We start from the raw sequence: 19,782 nt of genomic DNA, 5'->3' as shown, positions 1-19,782 counted from the left end.
GGAGGGAAGCTCACTGAACCCCTGCTCAGCATTGGCAAATCCCTTGCCAACTTCTCAACCAGGGTAACCTGGCCAACAGTGTCTGCTTGAATCTTCATGGCATGGAACTAAGTCCCTAGTACCCCAGGATTTAGGGGAGCTGTAGAGCATTGGATGGAGTGAGAGTATTTTCTGGGAACTTGCCAAAGGCAAAGAAGGGAGATGTTCAGGCAGGCTACTAAAGAGCACGATCATACAGCTGCAGTCCTGTCTGTGTCACCCAGGTGATGGGAACTTGCAAGTCCAGATCAGAGCTCTCAGCAACCCCTCTTTATTTATCTTGAGTAGAACAGAGAGAGTGACATTGTCAAAGAAAGGCAAGTGTGGGGAACCTCAGAAAGGAGGTGTGCTTAAGGGTTTGTGGTCCTGGGTTTTATAGGGCCTTTTTGGCTAAGGGTCAGCATAAGGCATGATGTGTACAGGTGATTCATAATTCATTTGAAGTTTTGTCTTAAGAATAGGGTTGTTTAGGGGACTATGTTGGTCCAGATTCCATTATTCTTTATCCACTTAGGTTATTTACACTTTGAAGGTCTGTCTCCTGTCTTTGTTAAAAGGTTACTTGATTAACGGGCTGGAAGAAGAGGAAAAACAGCATATAGATTAACTTAAAGAATAAACTGGATCTTTTTTACAGGCTAAGTAGATTTTACAGTGGCATGATCTAATTGGTACAATGAAGACATGGGCTGCGCTCTGATACTTTTCTTTATCTGGGGAATATTGGGACATTCCAAGTTACTTCTGGCCTTTGAAACTTCAACTAATTAACTCAGTAACTCTGTAAATCCTTTCTGTCTCTCTGGTTTTATCTGTTTAACTCTTTGAGTCCCTTTTAGTGGGCTCCACTGGCCTTTTTCTCCCTCCACCCATCGTGTCTCTCTTTTCTGCCGAACACTTACAATGCCAATGTTTCACGGTCCTAGAGCTACTGAAAAAATCAGTGCTGTCCAGATACTTAGGGGAGTAAATGACTGCACATGTTGGCCACTTTGTTTGGAATTATGCAACTGTCTTGAGCTTGACCTATAGTTTCAAAATGATATTATAGAAGCAAATAATTGTAACTTTCCAAGTCTTTCATTTACACTACTTTCAAAAATTAGGAACAAAATTTATTATAGGGAGAGATTCCTTGATTATATTTTGTTCTGGTCCAGTTACATTCCAAGATTTATAAAACAACCCCTATATTGTTTCTTGTGTTTTAAAGATGTAAACTTTACTTAGATTTTCATAATGGTATTGTTGGTGCCAGTGGGATCCTATGCACTGGAGAAAAGTTTTTCAATAATTGCTGGAACAAAAGCAAAAGCAAAAAAAAAAGCCCTTTGTGGTGGGTGGCCTGACAAGATTTGCTACCACATTGTCTTGATGTTATGTGGACAGGGAGCAGGAAAGTCTGTTAGTTTCTTGTATGTGACATTAGACTTCCTTATAATTAATGTCTAGCTATCTCTGATGCATCCTTAAGATAAATTCCTAATTCTCTTGATATCATTGGAATTAAGAATTATATAAGGTACACTGGCATGCAGCTTTTCCCTATGGCATGATGAAATAAGACAATATAAGGAAGTTTGTTTAAAATTATTACAATGGTATGTTAGCCTGTGGTCAGCTGCTCTAGAACAGAGAAGAATTACACTAAAAGACCAAGAATGCACAAAAGTCCATGATTGCACTTGGGCCTTGGGAAGGTTCTTTGCTGCCTGCCCCCTGTTCCTGCTCTTTACAAGTTTCCCCAGCTAGTCAGGAAGATAAAGTCCTTGCAGATGTAGCCATTGATTCACTTTTATCTAATGAACATCAGTTAAGTACTCATTGATCCAGTAGAATGGGCAATGTTGGAAGCCTGAAGATGAACAATGCCTTTCAGAAGTGTAAAATCTAATGGGGAAAATATGCCTATGAAATTACACATACCTTTGAATATTTATTAAAGCGTCAAGACAACTGATAATGGACTATTTTCAGAGGTTCAGAGGAGGTGATGATTTCTGTGAGTTAGAAGAGTCAAGGATGCCTTTCTTAAACAGATGAGGTTTCAGTGTGGAAGTCAGGTAGGCAGTACATATCTTTGTCACTGTCCATTCTGTAAAAGCCAGGAAAAGAGGAAGTCTTGTTAATAATTTGTAAAACCACTACTATACATTGATTGGCCTTTGGGATATGCAGACCAAATAATTTGTTTTCCTATACTTTCCTTATTTTACTTCTAAAAGAGTTTTTGTTTTCTAAATAAGATCCCTCGCTGGAGAGCTTTTTAAATAAACTATGTTAAGAAAGTAGAATACTGTCTCTACTAAATCTAAAACAAAAATAATTACACTTTAAAGAAGAAACACCTTATAAAAATTTTATTTCATAAAGATCTTCTGTTAGTACCTTTGTATGCTTATTAGCAGTATTGTATGCAGAGCACTATATTAACCCTGCCTTTAGAGAGCTGATTTTGCAACTGTATAGGGATAAAAGCCTCTGAGACATACAAAAGCAAAAGCATGTATGCCAGTGTGAGTGAGTGAGTGTGTGTGTGTGTGTGTGTGTGTGTGTGTGTGTGTGTGTGCATGAGCACATGTGCATGCATACCTACATGTGTTTATAAGGTGTATGTCAGGGGGAGAAGGATTTATAAAAAGATGCCTTTAATAAACTGTTGACTTATAAGTATAAGAAAAAAATAATGATTACTTGCAACCCTCTTATATGTAAGGGACTGTAACCTAATTCACTGGCACTCAGGATCATGCACAAAAGACAAAAGGTATCCTTCTTGAAACTTCCTGGACCTCTTCCCATCTGCTCTGCTTACCTCAATCATTTATACCTCTATTGGGCTTCATGTTAAGGAAGTCCAACAAATTACTTATATAATTTGTTTTTGCATTGCTGAAGGGGTACCCCTCAAATATGGCAGTATCTTATTCTAGAAAAGTGAATACAACAAGACTAAAAAGCTAAGAGCTCTCAAAAGATGGCCATGATTGGCCAAATGAACAAAAGTGTTAGACCTTCAAGTCAGCATTTATTTCATAGTAAATATTAATATGGAATAAAAGGGAGAAGAAAACCTAAGTTTAAAAACATCTCCAACATTAGTCCAAATGCTTTCCAGTTCCCAAAACAAACCCCGTAAATGTTTTATCTGTGGAGAAAGTCTCATGTTCTAAAGAGACTGGCCTTTGGGGACACAAAGGCTTGGGTACAGCTACTCTTCTTTGATTCCCCAGCTGTTCTGTCTGGGTACATTACTGTTTCACTTGAATTGCTAATTTTGCCATTCTTAAAATCGGAATTGTCAGCTCTACCTTATAGTAGCACTGAAAGAATGACAATACAAGATGCTAGACAGTATATGCATCTCACGTATGAAGTACATAAGCAATAGCTAACATTTCTAAGCAATTTGTGATTCAAAGAAATAATCTAGCTCTACCTGTATGAACTCATTTAACCCTTAGAGCAAATCTTGCAGTTGTTACTTTTATATCCAATTCACAGATTAGAAAAGAGAGGCATAAAGAAATTAAATATCTTTCCCAGGGTTATAGAGCCAGGAAGTAATGCAGCCAGAATTCATACTGATGCAATCTGCCTACAGACACTAAACTCCCAGACTTTCTGTTTTGCCAATAAATAATGACTGTCAGTAGTGTTACTATGACTGCTTCTGTCTTCTTCTCATACTGGGCTACTGTCACATCTGATCCTCCTCCTAATTTTATCTTTAAAAAGGTCCCTTAATTTAGTACCCTCTTTTAGGATTATCACCTTTTAAAGATTACTTCTTTATAAGGAATTCTCTTACAGTAGGACTTGTTGCATACAATTACGGATATCATTAAAATCTCCCAGAGATTTCAGATCCAAGTTAGAGATATTTAAATGACAACATATTACTTTTTCTATAACTCTAGGCAAGAAAACAGATATATGAACAATTTATGTTTGTAATAAAATCTGTGTAAACAAATGCTGGTGACCTACTTCTTCCAACCCTGTCTCATTTTTTAAATCTGCGCTTTTTGCATCAGCAAACAGTTTTTTCCTCTCTCTCCCCTAGTTTTCTCTTCCCTGTCAATCTGAACTAACAAACACAGTAGAATGTAGTTCATGTCATACAACGTGCATTTCAGTATTGAACCCAACTGTCTCCCAATATGTCTCTACATAGTATCCATTTTTTTATCTGAGAAGAGTTGTTGAAAAACAAGCCTTCCTTCTTTTTGTAGCTTTTTATTTGAGAGCTTAGCAGGAATACTATAAAATAATTTGCTATCAAAGTTTGTAGAAAATCAATGCACAGTTTACCTCCCTGTCTTTGCCCTGCAGATTTTATTATATATTACAACGGCCTTATTTCTATGAAGAACAGTACTGCATTATTTCCATTACTTTCCCTAGTTTGCAGCTAATATTTCACCTTAGTGGAAGGATATTGGATACTAGGAGCTTATCTGGGCTTATCCTATACTGATTCATGCATTTTTATTCTTCCAAAATACTACACAGCCTGTAAAAAGAATGTGATAAGTTCTATAAGTTCAGACATGAAAAGCTGCTCAAGTTATATTATGTAAAATAAAGCAAGATTCTAAACAATATGTTTACCAGGATCTGCTTTAAGTTTTTTTTTTTTAAAAAAAGGTAAAATGATTCCACATGTATGATAGTTTATAGAAAAACTCAGGAAAGAAGGATGCATTCCAAAATATTAACATTATTTACCTACCTCTGAGAAATAAACTTACTTTATCTGAGGGCAGTGAGATACAGGATGAAATGAAGCTCTCTTTGTTATTCATACACTTTTGCGCTGTTCAGTTTTGTACTTTTTTTGTATTCAGTTTTGCAGTGTATCTTATTCTTGTACTAATTAGAAATAAACCACTTATACCTGTTATTATAGGGTTCCATGTGTACACAAAGACCGATGGAACATCCCTGAGCTTGGTGATATTATAATGTAACAAAGGGATAAGACAAGTGTAAACAGTAATTACAATACAAAGAGAAGAATGTACTCTGTTCTATAAGAGAAGTACACATATGTTTGTGATTAGGAGAAAGTTTCAGGTCGTTGTGCATATCAAAGAAATAAAAATAAATACATGGCATCTGATTGGGAAAAAAAAGGATTTTAGAGGGCAGAGCTGTGTAACTTGAAGAAATGTCTATCTTTTCTCCTTTCTATTTCCGTGCCTCGAATATGGTAAGTGCTCCATAAATGTGGACAGTAGGAAAGAGGAAAGAGCAGAAATGTGAAGTGTAATGGAATAATTCCCTGGTCATAGAAATAGAGCTTCTGTTATATAGAGATTACCACCTATTTTCATTTCATTCTTTAATGCTCCTGGGAACAACGGTGTGATTCCTGCATGCTCCAGCTGTGGATGGGACCTAGTGTACGTCACTGCAGTTCCACCCAGAAGCTTTTACTGCATCTGCCTTTATCACTAGAAAGTTAATGATCTAGTTCAACCCTCATTTTAGCAATGAGCCACATTTTCAGATGTGTGAAATCTTTCCTCTGGTATAGAAATAGCTAATGGTACATTTAGTGCTCAAACTCAGAGTTTCAGAGTTCTTAGCAGTTCTCAATAGTGTTTCTTCAATGAATATGAACTCAGGCAAAATAGCTAGTTTGCCCAAAGGCATGGGGCTTAATGTGTATTTAAATATGAGGTGTATTAAGGAACAGTGAAAAGCTCTAAGTGAACAGAATACACGGTGTATACTGGGGAGTCACAAGAGAAAATTCAAGGTCTTCAGAACTACTGGAGAAGGTTAGAGGCATGGGAAATACGCCCTTCAAGATGCTTTGCAAGGCAGGGGAAGGGGTGACTTCTGCTTTCTACCAAAATGGAGTAAAACAGTCCAGATCAACCTGCTGCCTGAAACAACTTTTAAGAAAGAATCACAAAGTATTTCACAGAACAATATTCAAGACAGCAACAAAGGGCAGGACATTCTCTCTTGAAAGAATGAGAGACCATTGAGAAGAGCAGATAGGAGTTCGGCAGCTGCCCCAGCTTACTGCCTGCTGTGAGTTCCCGAATCAGGTATGAAAACGGAGAACTGATGAGGTGAGCAGGGAGATCAAGGGGACTAGAGTTCCAAGGGCGGGATATCAGAGAGGAGAGAGGAGAGAGCTGCACGCAGAGACAGCGAAACAGAGAGAAATGAAAGAAGAGCCCTGTAGAGACTCAGCTTTTCAGCCGATCCTTGAAGAAACTGCTGCAGCCAAGGGGGACAACATCCTAGAGGATAGGAGGACTAATACCCAGCATACACCCTTGCCACGAATAGCTGCTGTTCCCACCAGCCAGAGTAGAAAAACTCCTAATTCACGAAGCAGTAGGTAGAGTCCACAGAAGGACCTGCCTCACTAGTAATAAAATAAGCCCTCAGTTAGACATTGGACTGTTACCAGTGAACAGAAATTAAAAGCAAGACTCAAGAGGATCAAATTATTTCTAAGAAACTTCATGGCAGCCCAGAACAAAAAAAAAAAACAAACCACTGGAATTTATTCTTTTTTTTGTAAGGAGTTCTCATTTCTCCATTTTTATCATAAAGATGGTATTGTCAACTTGCACATCATTTCACAATTGAGAATTAAATACTTTTATAAACAAAATTAACCAGAAGCCAAAAAAAGTTAACATAAAAATAGTTACACCTAATTAAGATGTAGTTTCTATCATCCTGATGTCATAATTCTTTTATAACAAAATTAACCAGAAGCCAAAAAAAGTTAACATAAAAAATAGTTACACCTAATTAAGATGTAGTTTCTATCATCCTGATGTCATAATTCCCCTAATGAAAAGAATCAATACTATTTGCCTCTATTTCCAACATCATCAATTGATAAACACCTTGCTCTAATAAAAAATGCTCAGGCTGAATTTCTGAGATCTGACCCATATCTATTGATTGTTGAATCTTTGGTCACCACCCAGAGTTGTCTGAACTCCCCCTGGGGGCTTATTGGAGATGCAAATGATATGAGTTTGCCTGTTTGATAAAACTGTCCATCAAGTACCTCACTGTCAGCAACAGACAATGGCAGCAAATTCCTTTCCCCAAGGAAGGCAGATGACCTCCCTTCCTTGAAGACACTGAAGCTCTGGATGCCACTACTGGGTCTACCTGAACAGCAAAGATTTGTCTTAAAAGGGTTTCTAAAAGAATTTGTATTCATCTTCATGCCAGTGGCTGGTACCTGTGGCATGAGTTTTAAGAGTGGGATCATAGGAACTCCGATGCATGCTGCGTATTAAGGAATAGGGTTGTATTCCACTGTTTATTATTTTTGTGGGCCTATATAGTCTTATTTAAAGGCCATCTTGTTTTAATTCCTATGGAAAGTTAGCCAGAATAAATTGATACCAAGATAAAAAGATGACTCACTGGCTAATTTGGTAGAGTTATGGTCCGAAGAGGAGAGAGATGGCAAAGGTGTGCACCCCTGAGGAGAGCGTGACTATTGCAACAGACCAGACAAACATGGATGCATACCTCAACTTGCACAGTGACACCGAGAATATACACATGGGGATGAATTGGAAAGATGCAGAAGCCTGTATTTTTTAAACATGCCATTTCTTTTTATTAAAAAGCATTAAGTCAAAAGTACAGTGTCACGGGTCAAGACTACCAAGAACAGAGAAATAGTCTTGTCTTAGGCTCCAAAACTACCCCAGATGGACTTTAATGGGGCATAATTTCAGGGAAAAAAAAATGATCAAAGGATTAAGTCAGACCAATCAGGTCTTTGCAGAATCATCCAGGACCTGAGAGCTGACTGCTTTGGAAGCCTCCCCTCCATGCTGACCAATGATTTCCAGACATGTAGGGGAAGAATAACCTCAAGGGCCCAGCAGATAATTTTGGGGAGATGCAGTCCTAGCTACTAAATTGTCTAGAGGAGGCTTTTGTTAGTACAATCACCAAACGTCAAGCTGTTTCAGCGTGTGAGTTTCTTCATGCCAGAGACTATTTCTTTGCTTCCTTACGATGAAGCTGAAAAAGAAAATTGTATCTGTGTTTGCACATCTTGCAGATTTGTGGGTTTCTGTATGGAAGGTGAGTCCCCTCATAAGGGAGATCAACAAAATTATTCTTGAAAGTAAAAATCTCACAATTGACAGAGGATCATATATCTTCTCAAGCTGTATGTACCAAATCTATAGCTGGGGCATCTGTAAATGGTTAATATTTCTAGTTCTTTTTAACACAAATATTAATGAGGAAAGCTTACACTTCTGCTGGTAATACAGTATTCCCTTTGTTTACTGATAGAATTATCTTCTGATAATCTGTTGATTTGAGAATCACTCTACCATTCATTCAAGGGGAACTAACATTTGTGGAGTAGCTAGTAAGTGCTAGACACAATCAGGAGTGTTTGCATGCAGTATGTAAGGCAAACTTCAGATAACTGAAGCGTGGTGAAATTAAGTATTTCATCTAATAATAAATGTGCCAGGACCTGGATTATAATCAGGGCATTCTTTTCTCTTCAAGTGAAGATGAGGAAGAGGCAAGGCCTTGTGCCTAATCTCTGTAGACATGACTTAGTAGGTCACTTTTCATAGATTTTAATTATTTGTGTCAAGGCAGCTCTGTGTTGGGGGTGAATTCCTCATTAGACTGAAGAGACTTGTGAATGCAAACATTCCAAATACTTCTCCAGATGGGGAGATAAGACAACTTCCTTCATCATTTTCATACACTCCCTTCCCTCTCCTGTCAACTGTAGCCAATTTCAAATGGTGGAACACAGCTTATATCAGAATCTGTGTAATAATGCCCATAATATCCCATTTAAATGAACTGGATAAAATCTCCCTTGGGTCCAACCAGGAAGGTTTGTTTAGATGGTCCCTAACTCTGCTTTAAAGCCTCCTAATAACACAAGGAAACCCAACCATAGCCCACAGGTGAGTTCTTAGGATTGCACTTTCTTTGGTAAGTAGGTGGCTTTGCTAATGCTGGAATGGAGGGTAACGGAGAACAGTGGTTAAGAATATGGGTTTTGAAGTCAGGAAACTGAGAAATGTAACCCAGCTCAGTCATTTGTGTGATAGTGAGCCAGTTATTTAAACTCTTCAAGCATCAATTTGCTCCCGTAAAGTCAGGGGGAGGAAATAACCTACCTGCAGAGATGTTGTGAGAACAGAGAACTGTCAGTGTTCACAGCACCTAGCACAGTACCTGGCACTCAGCAACTGAGCATTTCCTACTCACGAGGAGTGAGCTAAGACTTCACCTGGAACGACTCCATGAGGTAGATCGGGTTTTGTTGCCACCTTACGCTGAAGAAAACTGAGGTTTATAGAAATTTATATAAAACATGACTATAGTTGCACACTTTGGCCAGGATATGAATGCCACTTTATGTCTACTTTTGACACCACAGCTCCTAAGAATGCTCCTGTTCACTTACACATGTGACCCTTATGTCACTCTGAATGAAATAAGTACGTAATTCCAGTATAGGAAATTAGTGATAGTCATAAAGGCTGTAGGGAGCTCAACCAGCTTACCACGTGGCTGGTTAAGTGGTGTAGCCATAATTGGAACCCTAGTCTGTGGGACACTACCTTATCTTTACTACAAGTGTCTCCCTCTCCTTTGCCTTCTTGAATTTGCCATTTGAATGCACTCCAAACCTCAGGACTCATTCTCCACTCAGATCTTATACTGCCTCTGCCTAGCATGAATCCTTTCAGCTGCTACATATTTCCTGCAGAATAAGTCAAACATGTAGAATTTGCTTGGCTCTACCTGCTTGCAATCCTGCTTCTTTCTCTAGTCTTACCTCTTGGCACATAGCCTGCCAGCCCTCTTGAGTGCACACTATAGCCTCACACATGACTTGTAACCCACCCACCCTTGCCATGTTCTATGTCTCAGCATCGGTGCTTGCCTGGAACACATTTACCCATCTTGTCCACTTTGTGGCTGCCTATTCATTTTTCAACCTTTTCTGAAGCCTTGTCCATAAGTAAAACTGACCACTCCCATGGTGGTGGCCATCACAGTATGCCACTGAGCATGCTGCTGGGAGTATAACGGATTGACAACCCTTATCTGCTGCTTTCAGTGTCCACCAAGGCTGGGTTTCCATTGGCTGCTCTCAGCCAAAGACTGCTGCTAGCTCAGGCCTGTTGGTACAGGGCACAGGCCTCCTCCAGTGGGGAACTCCAGCTCAAGGGTTTCCCACTGACACAGTTTCCTTGTAACTGTGAAGCTGCAGGCTCTTTCCATTCAAACTTCTGTCCTTGATTCTTCTTTACATATATCAGACTTCTCCTATAGTTCAACAATTCTGTCTGTCTCCCAAGTGTTTCCCCCAGTAAATATCTTATATGTCTGTTCCCATCGTGGTGTCTCCTTCTTGGTGGACCTGAGCTGAAACAGCTGAGTGGGTTCCCTTCTTCATCCTGTGCATATACCATCACAAACACACATACACACAAATCACATTATAGTACTCATCTGTCTTCCCTCGATTATGACACCAGTAAAATCAATACAAATACTGTATTACTTAGTTTATTTTTAACACTTAGCATAACACTTGGTACTTAGTGGGTATTTGGTAAGCATTTGTGTAATGATTGCTTAAAGTATGATATGATCTAATATGAGTTTATTTAGGTCAAAATAAGCAAAAACTATGTGTTTAGTTCTCATCTAACACTGACAATCAATGTAAAAATACCTGGAAGTTAGATTAGCATCACTAATACTAGGTCTGTGTTTCAGAATATTACCATTTAGCTTCTATATTCCAAAAATATTTTCTTGAGTTCAAATGAGTTTTCTCACTTATGGACTTAATTTGACTAAACTTGAAATCTTGAAATCCTACTGAATATCTCTCATCACTAAATGAAGCAGCCTTGATTAATCACTCTGAGCATTTCAAAATATTCTGTCACTTAACCTATATTTAACATAAGCATCTGTAAAATCTATATGAGAGCATTCATTACAAGGAAAGCATATTCTTGGAGAGTTATAAAATCAGATAGTAATTTTTAATATTTCAAGCAAGGAGTAGGGTACAGAATGCTTCTATTTATTCCTGGCAAATCCATCACAGGCCTCTCCTGATCTATACCATAATAGAACTCATCAGTATTTTTTCTTGTCAACTTGTATCTTACTTATATTTTTCCTTTTGCTAAAAGAAAATTAAATAGTCCACTAGAATGGAACTTTCTCTTCACGCAAAATTAAACTGATTTGGCAACCTAACTTTGAAATCCTATATCATTGCTTGACTCCAACCAACTCTTTTTCTTATTTCATTCCATTTTTCACACTTGGGATCTCTGTTAGAAATGTTTCATGTGTGATCTCTTAAATATGGTTTGTGTTCTTCTTGTACCATGGAAAATGATATTAATATCATTTGCTAAGTGTCTATTATGTGCACCAAAATTTATGTTCAATGTTGTTATCCCCATCTTCCAAGTGAGATGCTAAGGATCAAAGAAGTAAAATGACATGGAGGTCACTGCACAACTGGTAACTAGATCATCAGTGACTGGAACCCAGATCTGCCTGAGCTTTGGCTGTCTAATCTTAGTTCCATTGTCCAGTGTTTCAACTACAGAGTTTGAATATTAGTCTATTAAATTAATTTAATATTACATTAAAAGCACACAATACTCTTCTAAGAATCTTGCAGTTTATTCTAGATGCAACAGAGATCCCCTTGGGTTTTAATGCAGAGGAAAATAATGTAGTTAGATATGTGCTTTAGACGTAAAAAGTATACCATGTGAAAATTAGCACTAGTAAAAGGGAGACTGAAAGCTAGATCCTGACAGTCTAAGCAGGAAGTAATTAGAGTCTGATCTAAGAATGTAGGTAAGTATACAGTCTGGAGGGGAAGATTGGAGAAACACTTCTTAACTCAGTGACTCAGCAGTTGGTCAGGTTACTTAGCCATCATGTGTCTGTTTTGCCTCTGTAAAATGGTGATAATATCTATATCAAAGTGTTATAACAACTCCAAGAGCTAAGTACTATCATTATCATAGTTTTATAAATAAGGAAATGGAGGCACGGTGAGGTCTAAAAAGTAATGGATCTGTGATGACATCAGATTAAAATAATGTCATGTATTACATGTATGATACACAGACTAATATCTTGAGAGGTCAAACCAAGTCAGATTCCTACTTTTTGTGACAGGGTCATCTAGCACTTGGTGTGAACAATACTGTTTGATCAGGTCCTCATGGACAAGCGCAGTCCATGTTTGGTGCTGGGGATAGGATTGTGCTGCCTTCGTGACATTTTCCTTCTGCCAGAACAGATGTTCCGATGACTAGGTGATTGAAGGGAGGAGAGTTGGAAAACTATTTCTAAATTATTTCCACAACATATTATTTTTCGGGAAACCTTTGCTCAGAAAGCTGCCACACGAGCAAGACTCAACAAACTTTCTCTGCTTTACTGCATTTTCAGTGAGGAGTAGGGGAACAAATTTGTTTCTCATCCTTTCTTGAGCCTTTTAGCTTTTCATAGAGTTTACTTTAAATTGGACTTTTACAGGTCCAGTGCTAGCTACCATACTAGCTTCTTATTTTCTGGTAAATATTCAGCTCTTAAAATAGTGCCTAAAGTAGGGAGCACTTAAAGTGTGTTGAAAGGATGAATACATGAATAAATAGGCATTTTTCATTTTTTAGGCCACTCATTCTTTGCATAATATAAGATGATTTCCAAGGGGAAAAAAACTGAGTATTTAAGAATTTATTACTAACTGGCATGTGTGCTAGGATTTATGGTTGTACAACGAATATAAACCTATTTGAAAGTGGTTCTTAAGAGTAATGTATAACAATCATTGAGGAGATCATTTTTGGTCACAGTTATGTGAGTATCAAAGCCACAGCATCTCTTTGAATTTCAGAAAGGCCATTATGCCATTTTTAAAATTAAATCTCAACTCAAAATTCGTATCATAAATAATTTTATAAAAATACTAATGTCGAATATAAATGTGTTGCTCAATCTCACATCATGCCCAACAAATCATGAGAAAATTGTCCTATTTTCTTCCATCTCATCTTTGCATGTGGACACACATACAGCATTATTCATAATTATAGAATGTCTGTTCCACATCCATATTTCAATATATCCTTTTTCAGTTAATATGATTTCATAAGCATGTTTATAGCATTACATAATTATATGATTATCATTTTAAAATATGGATGATATTTTTCTCCATTTGCCTCAGTCCTATGCAGCCACCCACCCACTCACCTTCAGTGGAGTTGTGGAATTTTATCAGTTTTGGATGGTGTCTAAAAACATGTATTTTTAAGATAGAATCATTACAGTGTGGCATTTTCTAGCTGAAGAAGAGCTTGAAATTCATACAATTAAATAATTCTCTCTCTTTAAGTACAAAGACACAAAAACTGAGGGGTTGTGGGAGGCAGAGTAGCCTGGTGAGAAGAATGGCAGAGTCCCAGCTGAAGTCCTTCTGCTGTGATGGGAATCGTATGCAGTGAGACCATTCTTCATTCCTCAGTGCCTTGGTCTTCTCTAGACTTTCTCACTTAGATTAAATTTTGGAAATGCCATGTTTATCTAAGACACTCTACCCAGATCGAACTAGTCAATGTCATTTCCAAACCAATCCATGCAACATAGAATCAGAATAAATCATAGAATATGCTTTCCATAATTTTGAGCACATCATGTATGTTTGACACATGTTATCTCCTGCTGTGATTATGGTTATCATGATGATGTTTTGTACCAACTTTCTTCATGGTGTGGGACAGGCATGTCCTGAAGCTGTCTCTCAGTTCATTGTCAAGCGTTTATAGGATTTCCTCACCCGTCTCTTGGAACTTTTTTTTCTGTGACAGTTAAGAATCATTGCAGTGCTCTCACCCAAATGCAGAAAGGGCAGAGGAGGTTAAGTTTGCTTGTTTGTTTTTTCCTGCCAGGACAGCTGTTTATCAGAAGGAAACAGACCATCAGAACTGGAGGAGGACCCAGACCCACTCAGTCTTCTCCACCCCCTTCTTCCCGGGGCATGATATCTATTGATAGAATGATCTCATGTGATTCTCTAAGTGACTCAACAAGTGGCACTTCCAATTAGACTGATATTTGTCATAACTGTTTGATTAGCTCTTGGTAATCACAGAGTAAATTACTGCTATTACTCTCCAGCTTTCCAATGAATCAGTTCACAGGAGCAACCATAAAGAAGAGGGAATTATTGATGAGACATGGTGCTTATCAAGTAACTGATTTCCATAGAGTCACCAGGTCCTAAAGAATGTTACCACAGTATCAGTTACTCTGGTTTGTAACTCATTCTTAGGCTTCCAGATACTCATTAAACTTCCTCAGTTAGGTGTAAAAATGACCGGATTTGGGGAACTCTGCTATGTTGCTACCAAATGATATATTCTGGGAGTGGCAACATGATGACTACAAATAGCAATACTGTATTTTATATTTGAAAGTTTCATAGAAAATAAATTTTAAAAGTTCTCACAGCAAGGAAAGAAATTGTAGCAGTGTGAGGTGATAAATATTAACTAAAGTTATCCTGGTAATCGTGTATATTGTGGCAGGATATATGTATGCCAAATCATTATAGTGTATACCTTAAACTTTTAAAATGTTATTTGTCAATTATATCTCAATGAAAATGAGAAAGAGAAAAAATTATTTTGAACTTAAATTGGTTTTGTGTCACAGTGCTGCCTAGGTTGTCATCTCAGTTTCATCACTCCTAACTGCGTATCCCTGTACAAATACTTAATCTCTGTATCTATTTTTCCACTTTTAGATGGAGATGATTATAGTCACAAGCACAGTAGTACCCAATGTATAATAAGTACTCAAACCTGTTAGCTATTATTGTCATTATTAATTTTACTATTAGAATATGACATATTTTCCTGGGTCCATAAATAAAGCAAATGTAAATTGAATTGCCTACTTTAAGGGTTTATAATTGTTATTATGGTGGGAAATGGTCTACTTCAGAACCAAAAGATCCAACTTTACTACTGAGTTCACCAAAAATTAACATTATGAATTAAGATCTCTAAAAATCACTGAAGCTATGCTTTGTATATAAATTATAATATATTTTGTATCAGGATTGACATAAGGTTCAACTATTTTGTATATTCAAGTTGTCATGTCTTATTTAGTAACTTTTGATATCCAAATGACATTTTTACTGATTGTCCTATTTCATTTAACTCAACTCCTTTGGGAAAGTGACTGAGATATTATTATGCTAGTTTTATAGCCAAGGCGCTGATACTCAGTTAGAATGAAGTTACATAACATGGTGGAACAGGAACTGGGAACTAGGTTTTCTCATGTCAAAGGAATAAACTCCTTTGACAAAATCTATTTAATCCCCTACCATGTACCAGACATATTGCAAAGCATTAGAAGCAGAGCAGTGTACAAAATCAATGAAAAGTCCTGCCCCTCATGGAGTTTATTCACTTGACATGAAAAGAACAATTTTTAAAAAAATCTGTAAGTGAAAGACATAGCATGCTAAGTGGAATAAATGCTTTAAAGAAAAATTAAGAAGACAATAGAGATAGGCAGTGCCAGGTGCAGCCCATTTCTAAATAGAGCAGACAGGGAAACCTGCATTGAGAAAAGAATTAATTTCAGTAAAAACCCAGTGGAGGTGTGCAGTAGGTTTACCTGGATCAGCGGAAGAGCACTGCAGGGAGAGGAAGCAGCAGAAGCAAAGCAAAGCCTAGAGGGTGAAACGTGCTGGGATTTTTGAGCAAGAGCCAAGAGGCCACTGTGGTATGAGAAGAATGAATAAGGAAGTGTGTTCTGAGAGCTGATGAAGGACCACATTATGTTGTGTTTTGCCCACCCTCCGGCAATTCTGGTTTTTATTAAAATGAAGTGGAAGCTGCTTTGAGGTTTTGAGCAGAGAAGAAACAGAATATGAGTCAGCTTTTAATAGAATCATTCTGGCTACTTTTTTGAGAATAGAAAAAACTAAGGGATAGAGTAAAATAGGACTCAACTGCAATAAAACTGAACAGAATTTATAGTGACTTGGACTAGCATTTCAGAAATGCAGATGGAGAAAAGTGATCATATTTTAGACAGTTTTTGATATATTTTGAAGTTAGCATCAATGGGATTTGTTAACACACTTGATATGGGCGATAGGAGAAAGAGTGGAGTCAAGGAGACTAGGTTTTTTAGAATGAGAAAATAGTAGGATGAAGTTGCCCTTAGCTGAAAAGAAATTGTAAGCACAGCATACTGGTAGTGACAGGGAGCTGAGTTTGGGATGCTCATTTTAAATTGCCTGTTAGCATTCTAAGTGGGTCTGTCAAGTAAATGGTTATAAGTATGGCACTTGGGCAAAGGACTAAAAGAGAAATCTGGCAACCCAGTGTAAAGATGATACTTAAAATCATAAACCTGGATTAGATCTTAAAGCAAGTTAGTCTAATAGAAAATAGGAGAGTGTGAACCATGGTGAATTGTATAATTACAAGGCTGAGAAAATGAGGAGAAAACTTCAGATGAGGCTAAGAAAGTATAACCAAATGGAGAAGGAAAACTGAAGAGAGTGATGCTCTGGAAACCAAGAAGAAAAGTGTTTTAATTGAGAAGAAATATTATACCAGTGCAGTGTAGAGCCTAGACAACAGCAAAACTACACATATAATTTATACTAAGATAGAGTAAGGAGCAGTTACCCATTATATTTAAATGTCCATTATGTGCACAGGGTAAATGGTAATTAGGGTGAAAAAAATGTGACAGATAAAACATTCTCCCTGCCTTTAAATTTTAAGAGCAGAGAGGTAGAATTAGGAACATCTCATAATAAATGATACTTGACACTCTGGGAATATAGATGAGGTAGGGATTAATTTTGATATGCAGCTTAGCAGGGAGAAGGTCGTATTTGAGCTGGGTATTAAAGAAAAACTATGAGTTTGTTGGGTGGGAAATGGGAATTGACAAAAAAGTAATAACATTTTAGATAAGATAACATGAGCAATGCCACAGAGGCACAAAAATGCAATGTATGTTCAGGAATAAGGAATAAATTCATTTCAATAAAGTAGGGTGTGCAAAGAAAGATGGGGGTAAAATAGCAATAGTTACACTTTTTTTCCTTTATGGAAATATCTTGGTCAACAGTCTAGCTGTTGAAAAAAAATTGATAAAATGAGATATTTATCCAGAACCAAATATTGTGTTAACTTTCATTTTTAAAAGTCCCTTTATATTCTGGGAAAAACCTGTCAACTTTAAAAATAAAATGGCCACTTATTTTACTAGCAAAATGAGTTTATTCAGGAATAGCAAAGGAATTCCAACTTTGGACAAAAAAACTGGTCAACCATTGGCAAATCTGAAGACACAAAGGGAAAGTCAGCTTCTATTAGGTTTTTGAGGGAACTGGGTGTTGTTTTAAATAAAAGTTAGCGTAGAAAAACAAGATTTTGAGGTTGTGGCTGCTTCTCATTGGCTGCTTAACATTGGTTAGTGTGTTGAGAGCTCCCCCTTCAGGGCTTCTTGAATCCACTTTAAATGAGGTTTCTTTTGTTTTCACAAACCTTAAGCACAGCATATTGTACAATAAATAATGCACTTGGAAAATACATAGAAATATAAATTGTTCCCTGTAGGCTACTCGCTAGGTAGAATTGAATTTAAACTAATTTTTCTTGGTGTATTTTCTAACTTCTGTGGTGTAATGTTGTGTTTTAATTTTATTTCTTCTCTAGAAATGGTTCTCTGTATTGTGGAGCTGCAAGATCCCACAGTAAGAGTAGGGCCAAATAAGCTGGAACAGCTGACAGACTGAATGCATGTGAGTACAACAGTAATAGCTTTTAACAAATGAGAAAGAAAAATTGTCTTGTATGTGACTTAAGGTGGCTGCGGTAGACTGTGAGTTAATATGATTAATTGCTGGATCCTTGGCATGGGCGAGCTCTCACTGGTGAAAGCCGGGCTTGTGTGTGCACCTGGGACAGATCTTGATTTCTCCTGTAGGCATACACATTACCTTTTATCCTGGACCCACCTTTTCTCTTATGACTGCTGTGCTTCTAGTAAGACTGAAAGCCTGCTTTATGATAACAGACATTTATTCCACTCCCTGACTCCTACTGACCCCATTATTTACCCTCCTTTTATTCTGGTCTATCACATACTATTATTTGGCTTGTTTGTCTCCCTGAATCACAAGTCAGCCAATGGTTTTAGATTCTAACTTTCCTGTTCTCTATCAAATTTACCCCTTGCTATCTTCACCTAGCCAATTGCTAAGTTAAAATTTCCTTGTGTAATTATTTGATTATTTTAAGTATCTTTCATTTGATCATATGCCCCATACAGGCAAGGGTCATATGCCTGTTTGCTGATATATCCTAGACTTCAACGTTTCCATGCTGCCTGACTCTGCCTGAGTGCAATTTGGCCACTTAAAATGTTCCAGCCCTTTTGTGGTTGTTCAAAAATCTCTATTCTTCTTGAACTCAAATCTTCCCCAGATGTTTTCAGTTCCAGCTAAAACAGCCTCCTGCTTTCTAAAAAAGATGAGGCTATCTGATGTGAACATCAATGAATTTTCCTTCTTTGGACCTTAAAATATCCTGTATCTAACTGTAGTCTATTTCTCATTTCCCAAAATAACCCCTTATATTAGATTTTGATCCTAATGCTTTACAATTTCTTTATCAACTTTATAAAATCAGTTATTTCTTCCTGATTTGCATTTCTCCATTTTCTTAATTCCCTCCACACAAGTGAAAACCAAACATGCTTTAATTTCCCTTATCTAGGAAAAATTCAGCCAGTTAAAATTAACACAAAATAAGCCACCTTCAACTCACTAGTCCCAATTTCTTTCCCAACTTAATTTCCTTTTGTCTATTCAAAATTCTGTATATAGAACTGTCAATGTTCTTTGCCAATTCATGGTAAATTCCACAAGTGAAGGAGCTATTTTTATGTTGTGCAGTGTATTGCTAATACCTAGTACAGTATCTAAAATGGTAGGGGCTCAATAATTAAGTGAGTTAAATTTAGCTACCCTTTCACATCCCACTTTCTACCTGAGTGTTAAGATTTTGCTTCAAGCACTGCTTAAATTACTCTCACCAAGATAGCTAACTGCAATAGCTCTCTTCTCTGTTAATTCAATCCATATCCACATTTTTAATATTCTTTTACATGCCATATCATAATCTGTTTTAATTACTGCTAATGGCATATATGCCTGATAACTTCATCAGAGTGTCAGCCTCTAGAGTTTAGAACAATTAATTTGGTTATTTTGTTATCCCCACAACTCTTAGCAAGGACTTACTTAGTAATTATTAATGAAATAAATTAATACCTTTATGCTGGAGGATCCTCTAACATTGCTCTGACTACATTAGTAATACCTTTTTTAAAATATCTTGTCCCTGAAATAAAAACATGAAAATAAAATGAGATAGCCTTTAATAAATCATTTCAAATCATGAAAAGTAAGAATTAAAAAAAAATCTATGTTGGATGAATCATGATATGTGTGCTTTATATTTATATCCCTTTCTTTAAATAATTAGAAATATTGTTCATTTGCAAACTCCCAGGAGCTTCCCAGTAATCTGAAACTGCCACCATATGTAGAGGGGAGGGAGAGACCCAAGAAAGAGGCAGGCCAAT

The 19,782-nt window shown here is 37.1% G+C and overlaps 1 protein-coding gene across 6 annotated transcripts in view; it reads left to right on the top strand.

The window, feature by feature from the left end:
• Positions 1-17,847: 17,847 nt before the first annotated feature.
• LRRC4C (leucine rich repeat containing 4C) overlaps positions 17,848-19,782 on the top strand; it is a 752,614-nt gene continuing 750,679 nt past the window's right edge. For 5 of the 6 annotated variants that reach the window (XM_073216432.1, XM_073216426.1, XM_073216430.1 and 2 more), the window contains exon 1: positions 17,850-17,935. The gene's annotated coding sequence lies outside the window, so the exon portion shown is untranslated. Of the gene's footprint in view, positions 17,936-19,782 lie in introns of all 6 variants that reach the window. The other variant, XM_073216427.1, reaches the window with a different exon arrangement.

This window comes from Manis javanica, chromosome 11 (assembly GCF_040802235.1).
Source record: "Manis javanica isolate MJ-LG chromosome 11, MJ_LKY, whole genome shotgun sequence".
NCBI classification, from domain to species: domain Eukaryota; kingdom Metazoa; phylum Chordata; class Mammalia; order Pholidota; family Manidae; genus Manis; species Manis javanica.
The sequence above is the reverse complement of the archived record's forward strand: the minus strand, read 5'-3'. Positions and strand labels throughout refer to the sequence as shown.